Genomic DNA, 17366 nt, shown 5'->3' with positions numbered 1-17366 from the left:
TATATATATATATAGTACATATATATATTACACACAAAATTATATAATATAACCCTTCCAATGGGTACACCTTGACGTGGTGGAAGGGCTCAGTACCTGGATGGTGCGTTAGGATTTATTCTAAAGATTTAGAATAAAACTTAAAGAAAAACCTGAAGGAGAAGCTAAGTATCCAATTATTAGATATACTTATGCATTTATGGTTATATAATTATATAAAGATTATATAATTATATAATATCTTATTTTTATATATAAAATGCATCAGTTTTATCCTAATTTTTTATAACTTATTCATTTATGTTAATTGATAACTCGGCTTTACATTAGTTATAAAGAAAAATTATATTAAAATGATGTGAAATTGATGTCTCGCAGATATTTTATCACAAAGAAAAATGTTTTCCGTTTACAGTTTTTCTAAGTTTTTAATAAGAGTTTTTTAAATTCAAACAACAAAACAATCAAGATAGTTACCGTAGGATTGTTGCATAAATGTCAGTCCGCAATTCCGCGTGAAAGCAATTGCATTTTACCTCGCATCCGCGGCAGACATCCAAGCGGAATATCCGCGCTCGCACTTGCTTCCTGCATTTTGTCACGTATATCTTCATCATGCTCGCTTCACAGCGCAGTTTCCTTTCAGCGCGAGCTGCCGACCCACTTTGGGATCTCGTGGCGATCGATTCAAAAATATTTTTCGCGGTAATAATTCCCGCGAGTGCGAAAAACTGATTCCGAAACGCCGTCGCACACTTCCGGTCGAATGCGCGGCATGGTCAGGGAATATCTGGGAAAAAGATTTTTCCGATGTAACCGAGCGTTCTCTCGCGTTGCATTGGCCGCTGCACAGTCCTACGTGCGCTTTGAAATGGTACTAACGTTGTTCGCGACAATAGTTGACATATATATAAGTTGATCAGCGTAAAATAACTGATATATTTTTCTTTTAAAAATCACGAAACAATAAACTTCCAGGCACAACATTTATAAAAATTTTAGAATTTGTAATATTTGATTAATTAATTAGAGATTAGATTATAATTAAATTAATATCGGTATGACATATACAAATCATATGGACTTAATTTGTACGTTTTGCAAAATTTTTTAATAATAATACTCGTATTTTGAAATCTTTTTTCAATATTAAAAAGAAAACTCTTTATGCGATAGGTGGGTAAGAATTTAAAATTTGTAGGTAGAATTTAAACTTTGAGTTATATATTTGTGCATATTATGCGCATGTAAATTGTGTTTATATTACTATGCACAATAATAAACAATATCGATATCATATTTGATTAATACGAAAAGTCGATTAGTAATAATTTATTTATTTGTTTTAACTTTAGTATTATAAACCGATTTTGCTGCGCGTATCAGAAACGTATAAAATAACGAAACGTGCGGAAATACATTTTGTTGGCAACATATAAATTTTAAACAAACACATTAAACACCACATATCTGTTTAAAAAACAATGTGTAGAATAATTTTTCATTTATTGTGATTAAAAATAAATCATCTACTTCGCCGAATAATCAAACAATTATAAAAGCAATGCAAAGTAGTAAAACAATCATTTTACATTTATTGATATGTAAAAGTTATGAAAAATTTTGATCATATGTAATTTTTACTCAATCATTTAAACAGTAAAACATTATGTTTATTGCACGGCATGAAATTATGCGGTAGAAAATCCGTTTATTGCCTATTATAATTTTCACAACAGACTAGTTATTATCGATCGATTTCTGAACAATGCAATGGAAATATTCGAGTGGCGGACGTGTGCGTACGTTTATATGTGTGTGTATATATTGCGTGGATAGCGCATCGCAATCTCGTATGGTCATAGTTATGCGTAACTGCACTCGCACAAGTTTCGACGGATTCGCGTGGAACGGCAGGAAATCGAATAATTCAATTCTCATCGGTTTAATGTCCGCTCTTTCCATTGAAGGGGCCGCAATATTAAGCGGATTATCGAAAACGTAGGAACCGACGACAGTCGGAGAATTGTCGGGCATCGTTCCGATATTGCGTCTAATTGACATCTAATGGATCTCCGGGGAAGATCCGTTTCTACTCTCCGTCGTGAATTTAATTCCATCTCTCCACGTCGCCTTCGTAATTGATATAAGCCAGGCATGCCGGTATCAACGAAAATCAATGAATGACATGTCTATCGTATCTTTCATTTCACGTACTTCAACGCGTGTATGTCGTAAAATAAAAAGCAAAAAAGATTTGACATGTATACCGAATGAATTTTTGTTGTAACTCAAATTTGCTGCAAAATTCTAATATAAGAGAGAGAGAATATACTTATAGAATTATTTTATTTTAAATTTAATATTCTATTATGATATTCTATGATGATATTCTATCATGATCAATTATGTATAAATCGTGTGGCGCGTCGCACTTTATATCTCGGCTTCGGTTTTATTTAAGGAAGAGCGCGTATATAAGTCTTGCGTTGCATTACCTCCTTCGCCTTTTCCCATGGGATTTAACTTTAAAAGCCAGCCTGGCAATCAAGATACAGAGCTTACGCGCTTGAGCCCAAAGTTACACACGTTTTACGTACCAATATCCATTTTCTTGAAATCTCTTGGATGGCGCTATAACTGTGCCGCGACTTACGCGGCTCAGCCCGCGAAGAAATACTCAAGGAAAACCGGGCAAGCTTCTATCCGCTACCCACATCCCCCGTTATCCGTCGCGAATTAATTTGAAATTAACACAGATCGCAGACGCCAACCGGCAAGAGCTTAATTATCGACAAAATAGAGCGTGCCGTAGGGACCCACCCGTCATACCTCGTCTATTCTAAGAACTTCGTGAATAATTAAGTGTGCCTGCCGGCATGCTCGTACTAAATGGAATTACTAATTTCTCGATGCAATTTTATAGTTAATTGGCCAATTAACGATGAAACGCTATGAGCAAAGCGTAGATGCTGCGGGAATTGCCGCATTCCCAATATTATTTTGAAGCTACTTTACATTCCCAGACAGCACAAAACGTCCTCAGGATCATCCTGAATATGTCCAGGATGGTTCAGGATATTTGTAGGATGTTTTAAGATATTATTATAAATATATTTTATGAAAATTTAATATGCATACATGATTACTTTCGGTTATGTATGCTATTTAATATAATTTAGAAATTTTAAGTATTGTAATAAGTATTAATGTCCTATAAATGTCCCCTGGATAACCCCTGGATGTCTGTAGGATATCTGCCCTGTCCTTTGGATTTCCAGAGGACATATACATGTGCAATTAATTGTTAACATTAATTTCGTTTAATATTAATAATTGAATTTGATGCGCACATTTTCATATATTCAAAATTATTATTTATTTAATATTTCATGAGAAATGTTACTATGCGCAACATTCCAAAAACTTTACAAAAAATAGTATTCAACCGCTAGTTCGTTTGTTTACCGCTATGCGACGCGCGAACTCGTATTTGAGATTTGGTCATGAGAATTATATAAAGCTTGCAAAGAGCAACTAACAGGAAATTAAAAATATAATTATTTTTTATCAGTTCAATTTTTCTGATGCAATCCCAACATAGGGAATTCAGATATTGGATTGTTTTGAAAATATTACACGACTCAAACCCGGAAGCCAAACCTAAAATATTCATGTACAGCACGAAAACCTCAAATATTAAAGAACGTGAACTATTTTTAGTATTAGATTTTTAGTATTGGCAGTAAATAACAGAACGCAATCTTAATTTATATTTAAATTTTAGAATTTGTTCCTTTTAACGTATGAAAAATATCCCTAACATATCCTATAGAAATCCTTAAGATGTTCCACAGGATCTCCCTGGATTCTCCAGAGGCTAGTGTACGGCTATCATTTACTCTTCCTCAGGACATCCAGAGGAGATCCGAGGATTAAAATAGGATATCCTCAGGATATCCTACATGTATGTCCTGGATGCCCTTTGGACGTCCTAAGGACATCCTTGTGCTGTCTGGGTTGTATTCTAAAGAGATGAAAAGATCATTGTTTCTGTCAGCGCCATTTTCCATTTTTAAATTTCTTTTCTTAAAACATATAATAAATGTATCATTCCCTAATACGGATAATTTCCTTGGATCACAAGAACACGTATGAACACGATGAATCGGCGTATATTTAAAACTATATCGTCATTAATCTTTAATGCAATATAACTAATTCCCGTGTCATATATTCTCATCATTTTCTAGTCAGTCATTTTACATAATTTAATCAAAGGTACCGGTCGGAAATAAAATTCTTGAATAGACAGTGCGATAAAATGACGGTAATACTAATTTCTAATTTAATTGTGATACGTTTAGGAATTTTTCACGCGTAACAATTGCGCAATAATCCACACGGCAACGATGACGATGCCGTGAAAGGGTCGCATACATACGGTTGTCGGTTACATTGATTTTCGGGTTGCCCTCACCCGCACCGCCGCCGCAATTCACGTTTTCGCGAGGCGGGAGTTCGCACACCCATCCTAGAATTGTCACAGATTTCTGAATAGTTGTAGACGTGTAATTTGCGAGCGCGAAACGCACCTGCCTATCGAGACGCGAAACGCAAGGGTGCGTTAAGTTACCGCTACGCCAGTGCATGACACGGGGGGAGGGAGGTAAGTGCTTTATGAGTTAAAAAGGGCCAGGTTGCGTGTTGTGGGTACCGCGTAGCAGGTGGTTGCGCAATATTTTTTTTATGACGGCCGAGGAGAACGAGACCGGCATAATGTAATTGTGTCCGCGGCAAAGTGAGTGCACCTCTGATTTTTAGCGGGCGACGTGGTTGCGCTTAATAAGCCCAGGGACTGCCGATATAAGAAGGTAGTAGTATCTCTGCATAAGTTAGATTGTATTTCTATGGGAATTGCACGGAAATTTCTACATAATGTGCCGCAAGAACGATATAGCAAGAAAATAATTACTTTTCAGTCGAGTTAAACTTATCACGCATTGCGCTATCTAATTTTGAAGAATAACTTGCATATAAATATTGTATTTTATATGCCATATAATAAAGGTTTTTGTTTATTACACAGTAATTAAAAATCAATATATATACTTTAAAATAATTTTTGTCTTTTAAAAAGAATATAAGTGTAATTTTTAACATGTATTATACTAAGATATAATCAAAAAATTAATTCAAAAATGACATTATTATTTACGAATTTGCTGATTTACATAAATAAGTAAGAAGATTATTAATAAAAAGATTTAATAATTCTTGCACGTGATAGAAGCATGAAAATTTAAACACAATGCCATGTAATCAAATCAAGTTTAGACTCAAACGCGACTTTTTTTTTCGTCAAACCAGTTACGTTCACGAACTTATAAGCGTTTGGTGACGCGAGGATTTTGCAGCGAGCGACATGCCGGTAATCTGCAAGACACTCACTGCTCGACTTAGATGCTCGCTACGATGAGGAAATAATTACTACGTACGAGGGATTCTGTTATATAGCCAGTAAACTGTTACTGTACATAAGAGTTAAACTGTTATATAGCTATTGTATTGCGTCATAGCTTTATATGTAAGTCCCCGAGAGGGTGCATATTAACAATGCTACATGATGCGTATACAGCTATACATAAGACGGTAATTGGATATTAGCATAATGTGCATGTCTCATTGCGCAAAACGTTTGAAACAACATATACAATGTAATATGAAGAAACAGAAGAGGAAATGGAGATAATAATAATAAGTATCGTTTACCAAAGTGCATTGCATAATAACCTCTCGGAATAATATTCTCTCTTAAATGGAATCACTATATTATTATTGATAAACAGAGTGGTTTGGTTTCAGTTATAAGTATAGCGTTGCAAACAGTAAAATCTCACTGAGAAGAATTAATTAACGATAATAGCTGTTTTATTTAATGATATTTTCAAATGCATCTTATATTATAATATAATTTTATATATGAGAGAAATATATAAATTAATAGCAATATATTTTATTAAAAAATACCAGAGTTTGAACAAGTCTTATTTATTTTTTGTGGAAAAAGTGGTTTATCACATCTTAAAAGTAAAGAAGTGCAATATGCATATAATTTAAATTCGAATATTAGTTATACGAAATATTAGTATTATAATTAATGAAATATAGACAAAGAAGTAAATTGTGAATGTTTTCATACTAAACCTCTGTTTTAATCAAAAATATTAGCTGATTTAGTTTAAGAGAGTTAATACAAGCATTGATAGGTAAGACAATGTTATCAATAATAATAATACAATATGCAAACATTATGGGTTCTCCAATATCTATTCCGATATATATTTAGATTATATTAATAGTTATAGTCACTATATTGATCTCAGCGTTGTGCTTTCATGAGATAACTGAAATTACAAGCCCATTTCACATATTAATTAACCTATACATACAACTGCACTTTGTGAGCTATAAAAGATAGATTTGTCAATTTATCTATCAAAGCATGAAACATAGTAGTCAGTTTAGCATCTATTAAATGTTACAAACTACCACTTCTGCATAATACCATTGAAATCATCTGTCATCAAATACGTACGAACCGGAAGTTGCGGCGATCTTTTATCTGGCCGATTAAATTGTTCGCGGAATAAACGGGCGAACGTCAGCCGGTTTATGAACCGAATGAATAATAATGGCTGTAATAACCCAAACACGTGCTGGTGTATTTCCGAACGGACATAAAAGCCGTTGGAAAACTCAGTACTGGAGATTGAGCGCTAACAATAAGGGAGAAAATGGACACATAGATACGATCGGCGAAACGACGCGCCATCATCCGCTGTTGCTACGTGCAGCTGCACGAGTTCGAAAATTTGTAGTCTAGTTTTGTTGTCTACAAAATTTCTGTCAATATCACTAAGATATTTTAGGGACGAATTGTACACGCGTAAAAATCACTAAAATTAAATTTATGTATTATGATTAGAATATTAAATTATTTTTTTTAATTTTAGCATCAAGTCAAGTAATTTCTGTGTGATACAAAAGTATTAGATTTTTAGCATTATTATTTATGTTTTATGTTTTATCGATTTTGGTTTTATAATGATATTTTTGCTCTTATATCTTCCATAAAAGTCTTTATAAAATAATAAATATGAGACATGTATACATAATATGGTATGTTCCTTATCATAAAAGCACAAATAATAATGCTTGTAATATATTAAAAGCAAAAATATAAAGCAATTATTATATAAAGTATTTAATTGAAGTAGCGACGTATGTTCGCTAGCGACATGCTCGTGTTCGAAGATTAGACTCTCAGGTGTCGTGCGAAGGCACGTTTCCGCATAATTTCGTCGAAGTAGGTAGGGACTTTATGGGCACCCTCTAGACGTAGGTATATGTCGTATAAATTGTACGGCTGTGCATGAACGTATACACGCTTGCCCGGCGGGGTTGAAATGCGTTATTCTGGGTGAATTGGAGCACCCCACCGGAGGACGAAACTCGTTCCTTGTATCTTCCCAGGCTGATGAATGTGTCTCGTTAGTCGTCACTTACCTCGGTAATATCACCAAAATTCGACTATTGCCTCGTTACAACGACACGTAATTCTACGCGACGTCCGATGAAAAGCTGCTTTGCATCCTGTATGTTGCTCACAATTGCATCTTCATGCGCGTCGTTCGTTGCAATTTTCGTAATCTAAATTGGATAATAGTCGTGGTCGGATGCGATCTAAAGTGGAGAAGAATTGCTGTGCGAATTTAGAAGAGAATTCTATTAATTTTATTATTTTTTATATAATTTTTTTTTCAATATTTCTTATATTTGTTAAAAAATTATCTAAAAACATTAGATAAAATGCTTAATGTGTTGAATATTGAGTTACATTGCAGAACAAAATCGCGTGTGATCTTTTCGTTGAAAGAAATGCCATTCCATCCATTATATCCGTTTGATATTTTTACAGTCGCGTACTTTCGCGATGTATTTTCCGAATATTCCACCGATGCAGTTCAATGATGCATCGCGCACACTGGATGCACACGGTTTGCGTATATCCATGCTGATTCGAAAACCAACCAATCATGCATACCGAGCGGGCACAGAGTTGGTACATCGATGCGCAGTCCAATGCGATGGTATAGCGATGCAATACCCCGAAATGCTCTAAGCGTAGCTAGAGCTACGATGTTATAGTTATCAGCATATGCTCCAGCACTTAACCCTTTATTAGCAATACGCTCAGAAATTGCTGGTGCATGACCGTCCCTAAGTACACCGGTTAATGATATAGTCTAGAATTACTAGCTCGTATTAAAATGTATAGAATACAAACAAAGCATCTTTTCAAAATTTATATAACTAGAACACTATAATCGCGCGCGCCATTTATTTTGAGTGTATAATTACTTACATATTAATTCTAATCCTTTTTTCAAAATCAATTAAATAAAAATTACATTTAATATTTGAACTGTCAAATGCGTCGCTCAGTCATGACAGGCTTTTACTGATATAAAATAATGCACAATGCAGCGTTGAGATAATCAATCAGCATCGCGGAAAAGAGGTAACAATACTTACAAATATCGATTTAATATGCCTTTTCAAGAATTACGAGGTTTCATGCCTTTTTTTAAAAAGGGATTAAGAATAGATATGCCAGGCTATAAATTAATTCATAAAAAAAAGATCTTTGATTTTATTATCAATTTTAAAGCAAAAACGCAAAAAGCATGTTATATAATCGATTTGTCGCGTGTTAATTTACAAGTTTATTGAAATTGAATTGATTATACTTTTAATTAAATTCCTTTATTACAATCTCTATACAATTTTAAATCAGTTATTATATGCTTATCAAATGTGTAAATGTCTTTTTTAACATTTTATGCACATACATATTAAAATGTAAATGTAATAATAAATATAAATTTATAATACAGATGGTAATTAAATACATTTAAAAGTTAAAATTTAACTCAGATGACTGTAAAAGATTTTCTTTCTCTCTTTTTATTTTTAACTCATTGCTGGATATATTTTTTTTTACTTACAAGTAATTTTTTGTTAATAATATAATTAGTAATTATATTTAAAGTTCTTAATTATTTTTGTATAAACCGAAAAATTTAATAAACTGGAAAAGTTAATATATAATTATATGGAAAATTATATATTAATTTTCATTTTTTGGTCCATATAAGATAGATTAAAAATTTTAATAATTAAAACAATGAGTCACAAAAACATTTAAAAAAAAATGGATTCTCAGACAAATAATTTTGCATGCGTTGAATGCAATAACATTTATCTTTTTCAATTATATTTTCATTTCATTATTCGTCTTAATTAGATTTACCTACTCTTGGTTCACTTAATTATAAAACGCCGTTTTTTAAATCTGTTTTGCTTATGAAAACACTCACAAAATTCTATTTATTTTAAAAAGAACGGCATACAATATATATTTTTCTAGAACATGCACAAAAATATGGAATATATCGTTACATTTACACGTTAAAATTATATTTGTCTTGTCTCCTGAGACGCATTCTTAAGGAGAGAAATTTAGTATTGAACGGCAAATGAGCTTAATGAGAGCTTGTCACGGACAAAAAAGTTAGGAACAGAAAAGCTGGCCGGAGGGTGAAAATGCTCGCGAAAGAGAGGCGGATTCTTCTTTTTTCTGCTTTCGTCCTTTTTACCAGTCACCAACGCCCACCCTTGCAAACACCCTTCGGCCACTTGGCAGCCGTTCAGGAAAAAAGTTTGGCCAAAAGCTCGTTACTTAGCTTGCGGACAGAGCTTTAGACGCCGTTTAGAGAGTAGCCCGCGACACTCTCTTTCCTTCTCTACTCTCGTACGCTTATTTTCCATTCTTTTTTTTTTATACGAACGGAAGATCACAAATGGGACCGAATAACGGATGACCCTTCGCTGAGGGAGATCGATATATATACGACGATACAATCTTTCGCCGATAGGATATTTAACGGCAAATGCTCCGCAACTTGCAATCTTTGCTATGGAATGCGTTCATAAAAATGTAAGAAGAATGTAAAACCATCGTCCGTACCAAATTGGTTTTCGCACAAAAAAAATGTACGTATATAACAAGAAACATTTCCAACCAAGCTGTTCCAACGAGACAAAATGAACAGGTTGCGAGCATTATGTCCGAGGAAAGTGTTAGCGTGTACAAAGTAATGCAAAAATGCCCCACATTGCTTTGTAATGAAAACGATTACGAGTGAGAAAGTTCGTAGTATAGGAAGACATAACATAATGCGCAATTTGTAAAGAAGTAATGATTTTTTGCACGAGTATTTAGTATTACGCGGTTATCGCCATATAAGCGGAATGCAGTTCACATAAACTCGACTTCGTGCAAAAATGTCAGCCATTAAGATATTATGAAGAAAATGAGAATAACGGCGGGACACGCGAGACCCTTATCTTTTTTCATTTGCAATTTTGTATTCCTTACGGTAGTCAACATATTAATTACTGCCTATATATCAAATAAGTTTGGTATTGCTTGATTAAATTAAAATACAGTTGACGTATCGATTTCGTTATCAACCGCATTAGTTATTCACACCGCAAATATAATGCATCAAAATGGAATATTATTAGAATTTAATATACATATATTAAAAAAATAAATTATAATATAATTAAAATATAATTATATTACATTTTATTTTAAAAATAAAACAATCGATTTTTATTCAATTTTGCATTAATTTGTATTTAATAAATATGTGATTAATATTGTAATTTTCTTAATTTCACATTTTTATTAACTTTTCATAATTTTCCATATATTGTTATATAAAAACTTTTAAATTCAACGGAATTTCAACTTAATAAAAATTTATTATAACTTTATTAAACAAAAAATTAACTGTTATATTTTCAAGAACTTTGTTGCTAGTGCAAAAAAGAGTACTAATGCTAAGAAATATCTTGCACTGTGACATTTCGCACATGTGGAGAATCACATCGTAGATTACGCATACTATAACCGCGAGAAGCGCAAAGCTGCTCTTTTCGCCGCGATATCGTCGCAAAACGTGCATTATATTTACCGCGGCTGCAAAATTCCGTCAAGTATGCCTAAAAAAAAATTGCTTCATAAATTAAACGACGAAGTTATCTTGGCGCATATGTTAGTTCTGCTTGTGGGTCTAGCCGCAAAGATATTACGCACGAATTCGGCTCTCTTGTAATAACGGCGAACGTATCGCACATATACGCAACGTGTATCTCACGCTGTGTCATTTATATATGTTACGAAACGTACGGAAGAGGCGCTTTGCGTGAATTTCGGAGCTTCCACGACGTCGGTTCCTGGCGCCGTCCGATATAGAAGGGTAGAGACAATTAAGAAAAAAACTCGCCCGATCCCGCGCGCCACCGCGCTACCTCTTAGAGCGTATGGGAATTTTATTTATGAGCTTTTATATAACATTCCGGGGACGCTAGATAGTGTCGGCGTTTATTGCTCCACGCCGCAGCAGCTTCTACGGCGCGCTCTTGCAAGTTTCCTTCCTCTCCACCCGACCATCTCTCCTTCCCAAAGCGCCTCGTTTTCACCCTCGAAACGTGTTAAGGGAATTCCTGCCGGGGTGGGATTTCATAGCCGGTCTACCCAACCAGGCGAAAGACACACATAACTCCCTGAATATTTTGCGATTTGGGAAGAGCGCTTCGAAAACTGGCACGGACGCACGGACGCGGAAAAATTCGTGAAACCGAGTATAACCCCGCGGGAGCCAGAATAGCGCCTTCGAGATAATGCGATTTTATGCAGCCCTCTTCCAACCCTCTTTTACGCGCGCGTTTATGGTGCATCCTTTCACGGCAGAACCGTGATGCTGAATGTTTATGATATGGCATTATTATTTCTAATTCGTTATATTGCTCATCTGATGGGCGAATAAGTAATCATAAATAACGAAAGAGCGTGCAGTGAATGTATCTTAAAAATGCATGATTCTTTTTATGCTGATTCTCTAAATAATTGCACTTTTATAGGATATAATTACATTGTTGTTAGACATAATGTTTCTTCATGATGTTTACGATGATGAGATTAAAATGCGATCAAAGATCAAAGTGCGAGTAATGTTCTCTAATATTATATAATATTATGTAATAATATTATACTCTGATTTTTACATTAAAGATAAATTCAATAATTTGAAGAGCAATATATGCTATCTGATTAGATATTAAAAATACTATCAATAATAGATAACAGATCTGAAAATATTATTGCGCAAATTTGTCGATTTTACGTCGATTGAATTGGGGCCAATATAATATAGGTAAATAAATGAGAAATAAACTGTTAATAAATTTCAAATAAATTTGCGTAGTAAATGCAGACGCGAATAAATTTCACGAGCTTAAAACCTGGCAATATCTTTTGAAAATAAATTACGTCAAAAGCGGTTTTGTGGTTTCGCAGGAATTGAATTAAAGAGAGTACTATGTATTTAAGAATATCTGTTACAGCTATAATAATAATTCATATACAATGCGAGAGCAGGTCTAATATCCCGTGCTTCACGGATGACTGCTTTTCCATTACGAATACTTAATTAAATAATCTTGAAGTTCCTGAAAGTTTCACCTTTAATAAAGCAGGACCTTAGCGAATGGAACAGCTTCGTATAATTTCTCTCTTCGTGCTTTTCTAAAGCTTTACTATATCTATGTCTTCCGCAATAGAAATATATTTTTGAGAAAATAACGTTATTGCAAACATAATTAAAATAATTATAGCACAAATTAAGCAAATGGACATTCTTTTTAACAGGATATTAATTATATTTATTAGTTTAAACTTTATATATCTATATATATATTTTTTTTTCAAACAATAGTTCAATTACGTATAATTGCTAAAAATAATTATTTATAAAATATAACTATTATTTACTATACATATAATATTGTATGATATTTATTTCCAAAATGTGAAATCTCGCAAATGAATTAAACTTTACATTGCGTGTGATTTTTATATTTTATTATGTGACATTCTCGGAAAGTGAGAGTTATTGCGCTCTTCTCGTGGCAGCAATTGAATCCATTTAACCTCCAATTGTAGCAAACGACTGAAACTATATTGCGTGGTCTGTCACATGAAAATAGTTGCAACTATCGCGGACTCCGCAAACGCGAAATATGCTTATGGCTTAATTACTGTTGGTAAATACGCATAAGCGAGGAAAATAATCTTGAAGTTCCTGAAAGTTTCACCTTTAATAAAGCAGGACCTTAGCGAATGGAACAGCTTCGTATAATTTCTCTCTTCGTGCTTTTCTAAAGCTTTACTATATCTATGTCTTCCGCAATAGAAATATATTTTTGAGAAAATAACGTTATTGCAAACATAATTAAAATAATTATAGCACAAATTAAGCAAATGGACATTCTTTTTAACAGGATATTAATTATATTTATTAGTTTAAACTTTATATATCTATATATATATTTTTTTTTCAAACAATAGTTCAATTACGTATAATTGCTAAAAATAATTATTTATAAAAAATAACTATTATTTACTATACATATAATATTGTATGATATTTATTTCCAAAATGTGAAATCTCGCAAATGAATTAAACTTTACATTGCGTGTGATTTTTATATTTTATTATGTGACATTCTCGGAAAGTGAGAGTTATTGCGCTCTTCTCGTGGCAGCAATTGAATCCATTTAACCTCCAATTGTAGCAAACGACTGAAACTATATTGCGTGGTCTGTCACATGAAAATAGTCGCAACTATCGCGGCCGAGACTCCGCAAACGCGAAATATGCTTATGGCTTAATTACTGTTGGTAAATACGCATAAGCGAGGAAGTACGTGTGGATTTTACACGACGGAAAATTAATATTATTAACTACACTGTCATAGTCCGTTTGAAATTCTGAACTTTGTCATTGTTGCAGTTTATTACTGATAAATTAAAACGAATTTGCAAAGCTTGCTCGGTTATTAGATTCATTGTAATTATTTTCAAAATGCTTTTGTATGTGAAACGCGTGTAATAACAAACTAACGTGTTTTATATTTGCTTCGAGAAATTTAGATTAAGTTACGTAACAATTTTCTCGCGTAATTCTTTATTTAGCAAATATCTTGTAAATAATACGCCGGCAAAGGTTTCTACATTTCTGCGCGAATTTCTCTCATGTGAGATTATGAAAATGTTACGTTATATGAAAAGATAATATAACGAGCAGTGAGCATTATTTTTGCAAAGATATATAATCAGATTCTTGTATTTTTTAAAGCAAATTAATATTAAAAAGCATAGATCTTAAAAACACAAGAATATCATTATACGACCATTATTTTCCAGCGTAATTTTTTATCTCTTTTACGGCATAACCGATGCGAATTTACATCCTCGTCGGATTTCGCAGCAGAGCCAAAGAGCAGGCGGATGAGAGGCGATGGACGGCATCTCGTTACCCCTCTCTAAATTTAATCCACGGCGGATCGAGGTCGCGCGATTCGAATTTTCCGATCAAGAGTGGACACGTATCCCCTTATCTGATCGACGAGTGCACTAGCGAACGACAGAACGAGATAATGAGAAAGAAGGATAGACAGGAATTTATTGCATTCGGGAAAAAAATGCTCTCCGTTAGTGCTCTCCGGAATCATCGATTTAGCGCGGATAAAGATACGTTACGCAAAAAATATGATCTTACATTTTCGTGAATTTAGGAGGTAGATAATATCGTAAATTCTTTCTAGCGCTTAATGAAGAGATTATATTATTCTTTCTGTAATATAAAACTACATAAGATTTTTTTTGTATAGAAAAATCGGAAAAGCGACCAATTTTTTAATTAATTGAAAGTAAATTTTATGTGAAAATATTAGTTTATATATAATAATAATATTACATATATAAAAAATTTGTTATGCATGATTATATATCTGTGTTCGTTGTTGAAAAAATCGACAAAATTAGTTCTGTAAACATTTATAAAGCAAATTGTAATTTAACGATGTTAAAGAAAATTTTTGTTTGATTTGCATAGTATAACAAACATGACAAGATTACAAAGACAATCAGTGGTAAAACGAGACAACATTTTCTTTGCAAATTTGATATTGTATTTGTACGCAAAATGCGAGTCGCACTAACTCGTCGCGTTTTACGTCGGTTTCTATTAACAAAAGCATCGCGTTCAAGTATCTCGAAACATTTCGTTGTTCGAATTAAATCTGTACTTGCTTCGAATTTCCCGATAGCAGCTATGGACCTTCGCCTGTCGATATGAATCAACAAGAGAAATGAAAAGCAATGATCAAATAAAATGTTTCCCGTTCGAGTAGAATCAAGTACATAGAAAAAAATAACACATACAAGCTCTCTTTCGAAATGCTCGGAAACACATTCAAACTATAATATATATGTATGCACAAAAATTGCCAACACTTTTTACATTCGCTGTGGATATTCGCAGTAAGAAAATTGCAAGCGCTTAATCAAAGATGAAGGGTCACATGTTACAGGAAGATAGGAAAAACGACACGAGTATAAAGTTCACAGGCCATTATTACGTTCTGCTGACGATACTTAACTATTTTCGCGTAAAGAGAGGGCTGCAAAAGACAGAGGACGGCAGTCTCGTTCACGAGGCATATCGACCGGCGAGATACATTATTATTTATCGTTAGCACGAAATGTCTTTCCCTTCTCGTCATTTTATTATACTATTGCATGAACAGATACGACAGTGAGAAAAGCGAACGAACGCAGCTCTCCTTGCAAAAAAATGTTATTGCGAGAGTAGGGAGTTCCGCGGATGTGGCGTTTTTAGTCCGACCTTGTGTCAGATAAAAAGTTAAAAAGCAGAATGGTGCTGAATTTTAAACTTTCCGTGACCGCGGAGTTACGATTTTTATGGTTTTACCGTTTTGATGATCTAGCCCTCTTTGGTAATACCTCGCAGTACCTGGCGGAAGTTTCTATGCTTTTAAATAATTTATTATTTGCTCTAAAATTGGTAACAAAAATTCAAACAATAAAGTTAAAGTTTAACTGCTTAATTACCATAATTTCCTTTAATGTCTTACTGTTGTGTGTATAATTTTATTGTGACCAGTTTGAATAACGAGAAAGAGAGAAAGAATCATTAATTCTTTGAAGTAGTTTGACTCTCTTTCGTTTATATCATTTTAACAGGTTTATAATTCAAGATTAAAAATGAGAATTAATTTTCAACAAAACTGAAAATGTTTCAACTATAATATTTTTATAAAATAAAATTTTATTTTAAGAAATGCTTACTATGTATATTCACATTTTTTTCTTTATACTTTTTTGAATACCGGAAAGGCACCGACTACGGCTTGTACTGTGCAACAATGATAGAAAATTCCACCGTTTCCTTATTTCTTCTTATTGAAGATGAAAATTTCTTCACGCTTGGGTAATTTACACTAAGGCGCGAATACGATATTCCTTTGATGTAAAACCTGCAATTCTCGTAAAAGTCGTCGCAGCTATCCTCATTGATCGTTCCGTTGTCTTTTACGTTTCCTTTGCCATCGACAAGATACGGTTAACAATTCGTATCGAATAAATATTTATATTTATCAAAAGTGATCCCAGTAGGTCCATAAATAATAAAAAAATGGCGGAAACATTCATAACATTATTATGACTTGCATATATGTCGAATTTAAATATGCATCAACGCTGAAATATCATTCATGTAACAATGCCCGATGATATGTTACAATATTTAGAGAATTCGCTCTTACAGAGTCAATATATTATCATATAAGTAAACGGTTTCAATTATAAATATAGCACATGTTGCAAATAATAAAATCTCACCGAAATTAATTAGATAGTAATAGTGATGGATTTTTCAGAAAGCTTACTGCCATAATATCACTAAAACATAGAATGGAGGAACAAAGTGTGAGTATTTTCACTGAAAATCAATGGAATACTCACACTTTGTTCTTTGGTGAAATTTTGTCATTATTTTAATCAGGAACATTTTCACTGATTCAGTTTAAAAACGTATTTTTGTTAAATTTAATGTTATGTTTTAATATATTATATGTTATATTACATCCTTTCTACATTTGTGCTAAAACCATGACATGAAAACACGAGCAGTGCATCGCGAAATCATTTCAGCGCGAAAAAGCGCTGAGGAAGATTCATGCGCGTGCGAGTGTTCGCGTCCATTCTCCGCCGTCCTTTGTTGCACTCAGAATAGGAGCCATGTATCATTTTCGTTCGAATAATAGCTAATTGCGCCGTGAATTCGTTTACTCTCGAGCGCAGGGGT

General features: G+C 33.4%; 1 protein-coding gene across 1 annotated transcript in view; it reads right to left on the bottom strand.

The window, feature by feature from the left end:
* The window catches only part of LOC115235730 (basement membrane-specific heparan sulfate proteoglycan core protein-like), a 127253-nt gene that overhangs the window by 63647 nt on the left and 46240 nt on the right, over positions 1-17366 (bottom strand). The window lies entirely within an intron of this gene.

This window comes from Formica exsecta, unplaced genomic scaffold (assembly GCF_003651465.1).
Source record: "Formica exsecta isolate Colony F162 unplaced genomic scaffold, ASM365146v1 scaffold233, whole genome shotgun sequence".
In the NCBI taxonomy this organism is placed as follows: Eukaryota; Metazoa; Arthropoda; class Insecta; order Hymenoptera; family Formicidae; genus Formica; species Formica exsecta.
This window is presented reverse-complemented; position numbering and strand designations above follow the sequence as displayed.